Genomic DNA, 13,425 nt, shown 5'->3' on the forward strand with positions numbered 1-13,425 from the left:
GAAACACATAAGACTGCAATTTAATCTTTTTATTTGAAATATAAATATTGTTACTATCAAGCTTGACAGTATAGAAAATGTGTGCCCTGCAGCCTTCTGACAAAACAAAATTTATATTTAAAACTTCCTGAAATAATGCCTTTCATATGTGGAGTTTTGTCACATTGCAGCGGCTCTGAGCCTACCTTATGGTCCTGCACCTTTAATTATTTTATGCCTAGAAGACACATTTTAAATAGAAGAGGCGGGTTACAAGAGTTTTGACAGCTGTGGATGATTAAAATACTGACAACATGCACTGTATAAAATTCCCCGAGGTTTTAGCTGGGTACTCACGCGAAAGTTAGCGATTAGATTCCCTCCCCCCCTGCCAAATCCCACCAGCATGAAATGTTCATATCACTGGCCTGTTACCCCCTTCTCTTTTTGGGGCAATGCAAACCTTTTTTTTTTTTTTTTTTTTTTAATATCTCAAGGCCACATACTTGAAAATTGGTCAACAAATTTGATTTAGTAATCTGTTCCCGTTTAACAAATACGCAGCCAGGTTTCATGACCAGCTGTTCTGTATCACTGCATGAATGGAGGGAAGGGAAACCATTTAAAACCTATGAATGGTTTTAGGTTTTGTTTTCACCCGCCCCCCACCTTTACAAGAGTGTTATAACTGGTGCTAATTTTCTGGCCTCTTGACCTACATGTTTGGGTTGTGCAAAACATTATATTAATAGGGGAAAAGAGTGTTCCCCAGTTCAGAAAAACACTAAAGTGCATTCTTAACCTTAGCTCTGGCAGCTGCCTCCTGATTTCGTACACTTGAGTGCTTTGGATAAACTGGGATTCTACCCCTCAAGTTCTTCAAATTAAAAGCTGCATATGAAATAATATTAATTACACTGACCTTGAGCTGTGCCTATGGCTATGTCAGTCTGTCCCTCCTTTATTAGACTTCTGGCTAAGGGGTCAAAGAAATTCTAGAAGTGAGTCACCTCCAAAAAATACATGAGCAATTGTAGGGTCAGACTATCTGGATGTAGGCATAAATTACTGGCTATTTTTATTATTTTTTTTTTTATTCCTTTAAACATTTCAAAATGCAAGAAAAGACAGTGAAGGAAATCTTATCACCCAAAGTGCAGACTTATCATGTGGATACTGCTTTAAACCCCAGAAGAGAGGTTTGTGATAAGGTAAAGATGGATTTGGGATAAACCACTTTCCACCCTGATGGTGGGAAAGCATCTCCTCCTTCAGTCCCATGAAGTTCTCTGGCAGAGGTGAAGTTTAGGGATAAATGGGAAAGAATAAATGCAGTGCTCTAAGTAAAGCAGAAATGATCCAGAGATACTGCAAGTCAGAAAGAAAAAGCAACATCAAGTCTGGTGTCATGGAAAATGCAGAAAGAAACTCCCAAGTGCCACACTGAACAAGGGGGAGAGGGTGCAAAATCCCATTGATTCAACTCAAACACTTCTAATTTTGTTAGATTTTTCAGAGCAGCTATTCCACCAAAATCAATGGACTTTGTGGTGCCAAACATAGCACCTACTGCCAAGCAGTGGTGGAACTGAGACTCTAACTTGTGTAACAGGACACATACATTTATTTTCTCTGGATGCAATAATGACTTCCCTGTTGGCCTCCATCCCTGAATACCACCAGCTACAGTGACATCTCAGTGAGTGCAGGGGAGGGCTGAGCAGAAGCACCATCTCTGCCAAAGGAGATGTTACATCAGTTGCCCTGTCCACCTGCTTTTTGTTTCTGTTCAAGTTCTTAATAAAGCAAAAGAATGAAATGCACAGTCAGGTGTCCTTGTCTTCAAATCTTCATTGTTATAGATGGGACATTGCTGGGTATTTCATGGCTGGTGCTGTTTCCTCAGCAGACACTTCCCAGTACAGATGTGCAAGCACTGGTCTGTGAAAAACAGTGACTATCAGAGCAGTTCAGCCACACAACTCAGCTTTCTGGCTCCTCAGTTTGTGACATTTATCACACTGAATATTATTGGTTGAATCATCACTTTCCAACTGGTTTTGGATTTTCATAATGCACAGCTTCTAACGCACACGCTGATCTGTTCAGGGTCTGCCTCTCATCTTTCTTTGCACAAGTAGTTACAGCTTAGTATTTTTGCATCCAATTATGAAGAAAGATGAGAATGAAATGGGAAATAAAAAAGTGACAGGTAGAATTACAGAACAAAATGGTATCGTATGCTTGCTTGATGCTAATTGCTTTTCTTAACTATTTAAAAACCGTAGCATAGCAGAAAATAACCCAGAGGTAGTGGCCTACCAGCCATTTCTGACATGTTTTTAGTCAATTTAATCAACTTAGTGGCAGCTCTAATACATTTTGGCTGCTGAGGATCTCAACAGACTTAACACGGATGACCTTTATGGCACACAAAATGGGGGATAAAAAAAGTAAACAAATGCTTTTATGAAAGAAAAAGTGAGATGTTTTGGACTAGGTGAGGTTTCCTATTTTTTTTAGCTTATGGAAGTGGCAATATTTAACTGTTTAACATAACCAGATTTTCTGTTTGGGCTTCAGAAGCAAGGTGGATAATAATCTTAATACCAGTATTTTCTCTGGAGGATGATGTTATGAAATAATAGACATAAACCAAATAATAGCTATAACCTTCTTTGGAACTTTGTGAAACTCATCTCATTCAGATGTGAAAGCACTCTGAGATCCAGACAGCCAAGTGCTGCAGAAAAGCAAGGTACATTTAAAATTGAGCACTTTGGGCTTAATTTATGTTTCCAGCTACAGCTTTTGGGATCCTGTACATTAGCTGTATATATGCTTTTACATATTTCTAAGAAAAATGGTCCTCAGAAGATGATGAATAGCATGCCTTACCAGAAAATATATGACAGGTTCTAAAAATGGTACATTTTTAAATTGGTATAGATATTTATACTTGCTCTGATCCTCTGAGATGTATATTGAAATCTGCAATATAAACAGCAAAGGGCATTCCAAGACAAGCAAATTAAAATGAATTCTGCATCATTCTCTCCTGTCCTATTATTATAAGTTCTCAGGAGGCCTTCAAAAATTTGTATGTGAACTAAAACTGTGTGCAAATCCAGTAAAAGTTACTTCAGAAAACCCTAATCTTTTATTAGATCACAGTGTAACTGATGTTTAAAATAAGAAGCCAGGGTTATTATCACAATACATAAACAGACTGTGATAGACTATCACAAGTATGCTGTGTCTTTATAACATTTTACATTGTGTTTCCCTACATATATATATTAAAGTGTATATATCACCATCAATTCACGATGAAAGAACTTTATTTTTGAACTTCATTTTTTTTTTAGGAAGTAATATCATCTCCCTCTCTAAGAAAGAGCTATTTATCACCATCTGATAAAACCACTGTTCATTCTTAGTCTCTTGGCAGTAGCTTTTACTCTTTCCTCTTGGGTTGCTCTTCCCAGGTAATAACCTAGGCCAGAGTAGGACCTCCCCAGCCTTGGAATTGTTAGTAGTGCCAGACCCCCCTTAACATCTGTCTGCCCTGTTCTGGAAACGCTCTGATGAAGTCTGCATCATTACTCAATTCCCTTTGTGGTTACAAAGTTTTCCTTCCAGTCATCCTAATGCATCTTGGCTGAAAATTAAATTGGTTTCTTTTGAATTCCCCCAAGTGGAGAGAGAACAATAAGCACCAGCCTTTGCGTAACTTTCTCATATTGGAAAGACTATCACGATGATTTCTCTGTAGGTTTATCAGTTCCCACAACTTTTCCTCATAGATCATGTTCTATAAATTTCAGATTTTCCTGTCACACTCCACTCAATTTAATATGTCTTCTTGATATGTAAAATATGGTGCCCAGTGAAGTTCCTTAGCTGTGCACACTCCGCTGGATTTTTTTTTTCCACAAGGACATTACATGTGACAAACCCAAAAGCTGAAATCAGGATAATTCATCAACATCTTACCCCTTTCCCCAGGCCAGTTATTCTTTCAGAGAAAGAAATCAGATGGATTGGCTAAGAACAAATCACTTCAATGTTATGCTATCTTTTACAACCTTCTTATCATCTGAATAGTTAGAAAGTTGGGTTTTTTTTAGATTTGTTCCAGCATATTTCCAGACATATTGATTGGGCTGACTGGTTTATGAATTCATAAACCCTTGTTTTCCTCCTTTTAAAAAGGTATGTACAATACTTATACTTTCCTCATGCTTTGGGGCTTCCCTCACCCTCTAAAATTCTCAGAATTCTCAGTGCAAGGAACACACAACCATAATCCTGGCTTATTAGCAAGAAAAAAAGGAAGAATTCAAAGCCAAGGCATACCAGCAGAGTCCAGATCTCCAAAACTTTTGAGTGGTGGGTTTTAGGCTCATTACTGCATCAATTCAAGATGTTTTCTTATATCTAAAATGTCTCTTCCACCAGTTTCCCAGCCCAGTTGCTCCTAGAGTACACAGCATATCACTCTGTCACTGGATTATTGCAAATACACATCACTTCTAAACAACCTCATAAACACTCAAAAACTGGTATGTGTGACAGCTCTTCAGAGCCCTCAAACTCGTAAGCACATTGATACAAGCATCAGTTTACAAGCCATAGATCACTCCCAAGGTGGAGAGCAGAGACTGCCAGAGCAAATAATGCCAATGCCATTTTCTGAGTTGCAAGGGAATTACCCTTCTCTGTTCTCCTCCCACGGTGTCACCCGGCTGGCAGCCCCTCATGGGCACCACAGCAAGGACACACCTCAGTCAACACAGCTGTCACTCCTTCTGTGTCCCAAGGAATAGGAGAGGGAAGTGAGAACCAGAGGCAGGGACCTGGTCCCAGCCTTGCCACCACTCCCCTGCTGTGTTTCTGGGCTGCAAACATCGCTGCAGTTGCTGCCACGCTCGAGGTTCCACACGAAAGTGGAGTGGCTGCAGGATGGGTTCCACATTTGTGCTTAGTTGAAGAGAAACTTTAGTGGTGGAAGGCAGGCAACTCGAAACTTAGCAAGCACTAAACGCCCTTAATAAAGAACAGAAAGAAATTGGTGTCTTTGTGAGCTGCCCCATCGGAATACTTGTAATGTACCACGGGAAAAAGAAGTCTTTATGAAGAGCTGATTCATGTGTTATGTCATTTATACACTAAATACTATGTTATCTTCTGAAATTATGGAAAGGAGGAGGATATTTTTAGTAATTGTTGGCTACTCAAGCCACTGAAAGAAAGTATGTTTCTCTGGGTACAACTAATTCTGTTTGTGGTTTCAGAGACCACTGCCAATATTTCAATAATATATACATTACGAACTGCTACAGCTGGCAAGGTGTATCTGTGTTGTCTATTCCAGGGAAGGATTTTGCTGCCTATTCAAAATGAATAGATTCAGAAGTGGAATCCAGCATGGAAAATGAAGGAAGGTCAGGGGAAGGGTAATATTTATGGAAGATTGAGCATTTTTAGTGTGCTACTGGCTTCAGGGTCTGTGCTCCCTAAAAATACTGGGTTTTGTGCACTGGAGTGCTGAGCAGACAGAGTATAAGTAAAGCATTTGTTTGAACCTTCACAAACAGACAGTATTCAAAAAAAAAAAAAAGAAAAAGAAAAGGAACTTTTACATTTTATGCTGCTCTAGAGCAGAAACATTTTACCCAAATAAGCAACCCAAAAAGGGCTTTTGAATCAACAAGAGCAAAGCCCTCTGAAACACACCTTGGTGTTGGCAGCTTGTGTGGCAGATGCAGGACCCAACTCCCTCTCCCCACTTCATAACAGAAAATGTTTCTGTGTTGTGGGACTGCATGGAACAAGTGCAGAGCTCTAAGACAGATCTAAAGGATGGATCAAGTGCACAGAGGGTTGTAAGAGGGGTCTGAAGGTTTGAGAGAGACATGGGGGAAGGTACTTGGTACCACTGAAGAATTGCCAGACATCATTAAGATGCAAATAAACAATGAGAGTTAACACTCCACAGCTGAATTAATTTTTTGGAAATACATGAGAGCTACTGAGCTGAAGAATGTGGGAGAACTATTCAGTGCCAAGAGCTGCCTCGTTCAAACATGTAAATCTTACAGGACTACACAAAACTCTTATCCTCTCATGACTGACCATTTATTGAACCAATGTTTGTGGCCTGAGGATGCCACACCCATAAACAACACTATCTTTCCATGTTGGTAGTCAAATGTGTATGGAAGACTGAATGGAAATGAATCCTACACAACAGAACCCTTTTTCTACACCTACAGAGTCATTTTGATAGAAAAGAGGATGAAAATATCAAGTTCTGTAAATAAAGAAATATGAATAACTGTCATCACTACCAACCTAGCAATTTTCAGAGCTTCCAATTATGTCTTTAAGCATTAAAATCTAGGGGTGGGATGACACAGGGGAAGAAACTCAACAAATAAAAACAGTAACCCTAAAAATACCCTTGTAGAATGCAGAGTGATTTGGACCCCTGATGCAAAACACACGAGCATTACTTCCCTGCTCTTCCACACCCTTCCAAAGGCTGAGGCCTCCCACAGGAACATTTTTAGCATGACAGTGACCAAAAAATAAAAACTATTTACATATTTACTCAATGGCTCTTCCAGAGTTCCTGCTAATATCAGTTAATTACAGGTGGAATATACCCTGTATTTCCTCATACCAACTTGGAATTGATTTTCATCTTGGTTAATTCAATGATCAAACTTGTATTCACTTTAGTTGGAACATATTGGACCTCTGACTCCTCAGACTTATTTTCATGTGCCTGGGAGCAAAATTCCAGTTATATATCTATATTCACTCTGCAGCTACTCTTTCCATATCTGGCATAACTTTGCTCACGTCCACAAACCACCCTGAGCAAGAAATGAGCAGTGCTCCAAGGTTCGAGGATACACAAGCAGGTCCTGCTCCCTGCTCTGTTTCCATGCACATTTTGTTTTCCTGCACTATATAAAGTGACTTGCAGGAACCTTCCAGTAGTGGAAAGTTGTAATTCATTTGAAAAAACTCTGTGCTTTAAGGAGCAGGCACCTTCTTACTGGATCTTAAATAATGTATCACATAATGCAATTATTCTATGTCTCCTGGTCATCACATGGTCTTGGGGAAATCAGAGTCAGTTTTTTAATATTGGGTATGTAAGGATCCTGCAGAATTACACAGAACTGTATTCTTCTCTCTGCATAACCTAACCTCTCACCAGAACAAGCAATTTTTAAAAATTATGATCCATTCTCCATTTCACATAAACACACATAAAAATAAAATGCAATAAACATTCTTCGGGATGGTTGCTTACCCAAAACACACCAGACAATTACACGGTATGCTGTTTTAATTAGAAACTCTCTCTCTCAACAGGTCCCCCTTGAAATGTGTGACACTCCTCTGTAGTCCATGGCTGGAGTTGAGTTGCATTACAATCACATCTCCAGTCAAAGAACATTGCCATTTTTTCCTAGATCAGACACCTGCTATCAATTTGAATGGTATCTGATTGAATATTTCTGCAGGAAGGACAAGAATCAATTATTCATGAGTACTAAACAATAGACTGTATAAACACAGTTCATGAACCTGAATCCTTTACAACCTAGCTTATCTTCGATACATTTATAAGGGCAGTCACATCTTTTAAACAACTGACATATTTAAGGCCCCCCAAAAGGGGGGAGGGATAAAAGAAGAAACATGTTTTTGTTACAGAAAATGTGAGATGTTTTGGATTAGGTGGAGTTTCTGTTCTTTTGCTTATAAAAGTGGTAATATTTAACTGTTTAACTAAATTTAACTGAACATCTCATGTGACAGCCATTTCCCTGAGACTTCCAGCTCAGATTCTGCTGAACCAGGCCATTTGGGTAACTTAAATGAACACAAAAATATATGCAACTTTTGGATCCTTACCCATGAGTCTGTGTGAGTTTTGGACTCTTACCTGTAAGAGGCAATTAAACGGAACAAAACATTTTGAGGGTCTCCTGTCCTGAGGTCTTCTCCATTGCAGGAACCCGTGTTCTTCCCCTGGCAGCCTCTTCTCTTTTAGGTTTCCAGTACAATTCAATTAAGCTGAGCTGGCTCTGCAGTGCTGATCTGGTTGGATGCCTGCCAGCTGAAATCCTGCACCTTGGTGCCTCATCTGAGCGTCGTAACACAAATGTGGCTGATGTCAGAAGGGGAAAAGCCTGATCCACGTTTTCAGGGAAAATGTAATCCTGACATCATGGTGCAAACAACACAACAGAGACTAGTAAATAATGTATTCTGTTAAAATCCTTCCTCTCTCCAAACAAGGCTGTTAATGTTGCTGTCATGTTTAATACATTTTTATGTATACTCCTTTTATTTTCCGCGCTGGTTTTGCCTGGGGTAGAGTTAGTTTTCTTCATAGTAGCTGGTATGGGCTGTGTTTTGGATTTGTGCTGAAAACAGTGTTGATAATTCAGGGATGTTTTTGTTAGTGCTGAACAGCACTTGCACAAAGCCTTTTCTGCTCCTCACCCCACCCCACCAGCAAGGAGGCTGTGGGGGCACAAGGAGCTGGGAGGGGACAGAGCTGAGAAAGCTGACCCAAGGGATATCCCAGACCATATGGTGTCACGCTCAGCATGTAAAACTGAGGGAAGAAGCAGGAAGGGGGGATGTTTGGCACTATGTTGCTTGTCTTCCCAAGTCACCGTTACACATGATGGAGCCCTGCTTTCCTGGGAATGGCTGAACACCTGCCTGCCAGGAGAAGTGGTGAACAAATTCCTTGTTTTGCTTTGCTTGCATGTGTGGCTTTTGCTTTACATATTAAAGTGTCTTTGTCTCAATCCATGAAGTTTCTCACTTTTACTCTTCCAATTCTCTCCCCCATTCCACTGGCGGGAGAGAGGGAGAAAAGTTGTGCGAGCCTTATTTGCCAGCTGGGGTTAAACCACAACATTTTCTTACGGCAACGGTTTAAATTTCAATACAAATGTTTGAAGCATGTGACATTGCTGGAATTACAGTATCTGGAATTACAGTATCCATATTTAAAGTTCCAAGATTACAGCTTCTAGTGGTGAGTGCTTGAACTATCATGAAATACAATTTGATTTAAAATCAATCCTCTGATTGAGTTTAAAAAAGGCATCTAGTGCTGTTTATTTGCTTTTATGGAAAATAATACAGGTAATTAATTTCTTTCATACCTTTAGTGTCTGAGTTATGAAAGTCTATAATGCAACATGGCAGGCTTGATGAATAACAGCTGAGGTGATTTAGTTTAGAGCAAGTGATTGGCAGTTAGTGATTTTGATAAAAACTTGTGTGATATGCAACGGGCACCCCAGCTGTACAACCAATTCAGTGCAAACAAACTCAGAGTGAATAAAATTTCTATCATGTTACATTTTACGCTGGAGAGTCAGGGAGAAGGAGGAGGACATAATTCTTTCCTAGATCTAGTAGCTGCTGCTTTAAGAAAAGAAATGACAAGGTTACGGGTTCTCCCTCTGCCATGCACCTCCTTCATAAATTTTAGCATTAAATTATAAATAAAACATATGAGGACTCAGCTCAATGAGAAATATGTCTGGACTTTGGCACTGTAAAGGTCTGCACAAATCCATACAAGCTGCTTAACATTGATTTTCTTTGGCGTCTCTTGCAGCCCTATGCGGGCTTTGCAATGCAGAAGGCAGACATGCCTTTTATTGTATCAGGCCCTTTGCCATTAATTACAGACATGCCTTTCCTTAATGACTGGGCACAACTGGCCTGTTGATCCCCTGGCTGGATCACCAGAGGATGTAATCAACAGCACGGACCAGGACCATCGACCATTTGCTATTCCTGGCCTCCCATTCTCCCCATCCTCTTTGCTCTTTGCCAATGAGAGGTTGGGGCTGGTACCCCAACAGGCTGAGTTCTCCTTGCTCACCTCTCCTTCTGTACCTGTTTCTTCAAAGCAAAAATAACTAAACACACATCTCCACTCACCTTCAAGCAGAGGTCAGCGGGGAAGGCAAGAGGAAAGACTCATCTTTCATACACCCAGAAGTGCAAAACTCCACAGCCGAGCCAATATTAATCTCTTGCTCAATGTGGAGAGCTAACCAAACCTTCTGAGTCTGCAAAACTGAGTGGAAAACTTATAAAAAAAAAAAAAAAAAGTAAAAGATTTTGCCTGTGGTATTCTCACATCTTCACGCTGGCGCTGGCTAGAAAAGCAAACGGCCTTGGTGGTTGGTGCACGGGGCCAGGAGTGAGGAGCCCTGGGCTCTACTCATACCTCTGCTACTGACTCACTGAGGCAAGCTGTTTGCACAAAATTCTTGAAAAGCATTCGTTAATTTTGGGAGCCCAATTTTTTTAGCAGAGACATGCAGGCGCTGAGCACCTACCGCTTCCCATAAAGCCAGAGGGAGATTCTGGCACTCACTGCACCACTGTCAACCTTCCAGACCATGATCCGGACCTTCATCTTGGAAGACACAAAACATTTTTCTATCTGAGTCAGAAAGCTGAGAGCTCCTCCTGTGCCCAAGAAAGAGTCTTCTAGAAGATGCAGGAGGTGGCGTTTAATTATGACACCAAAAATTATGGCATCCAAGAGTTTGAGCACTTCCCTGTTTCTCCCACCTGCTAAATGGGAATTACATATAAGTCATAAGAGTCCTTTGACCTCCTATTCTGGTGTGTCACAAAACCTGGCAGTTCCTCAGGATGAGATCTGTTTCAGAATAGCAAAATTTACTATAACATTTTGACGAACCTCAGAAGAAAGTTTGACTCGGGTCTGTGCATCTTTCACCAAAAGTTTGTTGGAGGAAAATTTTAATTTTTCCAGATTAGTTTATCCTGTGCAATATTACCCTGTGTATGACGAATATGTTGAATTGCTTTTGTTAATAAACCTTTCATATCAATTGCATCCTCCTGGTTAAACTGGGCCACTTTAGCAAGAGCTACCGAAACATGTATCTGATTAGGAAAAACCCATGTTCATGTTAATTTAATGTTTTATTTATTTTTACTTAACTTTGACAATATTTCCTGGAAGATCTATCAATAATGGCCAATCTCCATGATTGGTTCATCCAAATAATGACTGTTGAGCATGTAAAACAAATTGGGCAAGACCCTGCACGAAGAGCAGGAGGTAGAGCTCCCATCAAAATCAATTCTCTCTCAGATACAAAAGGTCACTGATAATTATGCGCATGAATCTAAGAATGAAATTTGCCTCGCTGAGTGGCATTACCTCCTCACTTGCAATAACATAGGAAAGACTAAAAAGAATCCACTGAGCCATCCTCACTGTTGTCCTACCAGCTGAATGCCATGGTCCTGCCAGAACTCACTCTCTGCTGAATTGCCTGCATTCAGCCTTTCAAAACCTGATGGGTTTTTTTTTTTTGCCCAGGGCAGATTATACATGGCATGTTTTTCCTCTCAGCTGACTCTACAATTCTTGTGCTCCTAGAGAATTGTCCTCCAGATTTCTTCAAATCATGTGGGAATTTAGTTGTTAATTGAAGAAAAACATGGTGTTTCACTCTTAAGGCCTAGATGTGGAGCCCTGAATCTCTTAATGAAATGCAGAGAAAGATTTCATGTCCAGGAGCTCTGCCTGGTCTGTCATGGTGCTAACAGATCCTGTACTGTCAAGTTGTTGATCTCCAATGGAATGCCCTCAGCTCCAAGGGACAAAGGTATTTCATCTCCTCTACTTCTTTCCACCCTCTGAGCAAATCATTAAGAAAAAAAAAATAAATGTAAAAAGCCAAATAGATGCTATTGCTTCACGAGCAGAACACAATCAATAATATTGTTACAATTTAATATTTGAGAGAAATATGTTTAGAGAAAACAAGAAATGAGAAAATCAAATCAACCATGTCTTAAAACGCCTGGTGAACATGTCCCTGGCCTTATGTCCTTTATGGAAATTGTGCTTATACAACAGATAACTCAGCAATGCAGTCAATAACTGGCAAACTTGATACTTCCAAAGGCACTAAGGGGGAATGTCAACCAACGCTGATGAGCAGCTTTGAACCCTTGGCCTTTCAGATGCAGGCTGACAAGTTAACAGGCTTTTCTTCCTCAGTAGGGAAGAGGGTTTTCATAGCCTATATTCCTACAAATAAAAAGCAATCCAAAAGTGCTGGGCACATGCCATGTTTCTTAAAAGGGTAAGATTACCAGCGCCTCTTGATACACTGCGGGATGCCGATGTATGTTTGCAGTCAGTGTGGGTTTTCCAGTGAAAAAAGGGAACAAAAAAATCCACGGAATCTCTTACACATGGGAAAACACATCCATTCGGCAGAGAAGCAAAATGGAGTCTACTTGAGTTAATTTCTCCTCATTTATTTATATTTAGCTCTGCAATAATGGTCCAGCAGCTCCCATTCCGTTGAAACAGCTCAGCATTATCTCTTGAAATTAAAATGCTGCTGGATAACCACTGGAAGTGCTTTCTGCATGTGGCTCTGAGACAGGGAACTCCTCTATTTATTAAACAGCAGCAGAGGCAAACCAGAAAGGATTCTCTTGGGCTGCATGGGCAAAGAGATTAAAGGAGGTCTATTGGTGAGTCAGGTGTGTTAGTCAGGGGGAAGTTATGTATTTACTCCTTCAGTCTGACAGACTCTATCAGAATGTTACCACAGTGAAACACACCCACAGAACCAGGGATCTTAGGGTCAGCAGACATATAAAGACCATGTCAGCCAAGTCTGTGGCAATTGGCTGCACTCATCCAGGGGCTGGATCCCCGTCTGTAAATCAGAACAACCATCTTAAAGCCCCTACAGAAACACCAGTTTGTATTCTGGCTTCCATACTCCTTTGCATAAATTTAACTACTATGAGAAATGGTCATTATTCACTGCTTTAAAAGGAGAGAAACTACCTGAAAAGCATTTGGGTAAGATCAAGAAAAGGGATAATGCTCATAGTCCTCTCAGGCATAGATTCTACAGCTCTGATTTCTCTCTTTTTCTTAGGTTGTCCTACATTTCCATAGATACAAATGCTATTTGTGGTTGGAAATTATGCCACTCTCTTTTTATCCCCCTATCCCATAAACATCTATTTAAATTTTTAGCATAATTCTAAGGGTTTGGTGATTCTGTTGGTTGCTGTCTGCAAGCACAGTATTTCCGTCATGTTGTAAAAACTGTATTTTCAGTTTTTGGAAGTAACAAGACCAAAAGCGTAGGCTCTGTTAATTTTGAGAAGTGGACTTCAGTCAAGTTTGGTATGGAATCCCACAGAATGTGTTCTTCAGCAACTCTGTTGTTTGTGTTGAGATATCTGGTAAAGTCTTTAGGGAAAACATACCACATATCTCTTTAAGGTCCAACCAAAATATCATCTATCCTGCCCTCAGTACAACAGCCTTACTGCAATAAATAGTTCAGGGGACAAAAAAAAGTC

General features: G+C 40.2%; 1 long non-coding RNA gene across 1 annotated transcript in view; it reads right to left on the minus strand.

Moving 5' to 3' along the window:
• The window catches only part of LOC108642138, an 83,373-nt gene that overhangs the window by 22,833 nt on the left and 47,115 nt on the right, over positions 1 to 13,425 (minus strand). The gene's annotated exons all lie outside the window — the stretch shown is intronic.

This window comes from Manacus vitellinus, unplaced genomic scaffold (assembly GCF_001715985.3).
Source record: "Manacus vitellinus isolate BGI_N305 unplaced genomic scaffold, ASM171598v3 scaffold_10_pilon, whole genome shotgun sequence".
Lineage (NCBI taxonomy): Eukaryota > Metazoa > Chordata > Aves > Passeriformes > Pipridae > Manacus > Manacus vitellinus.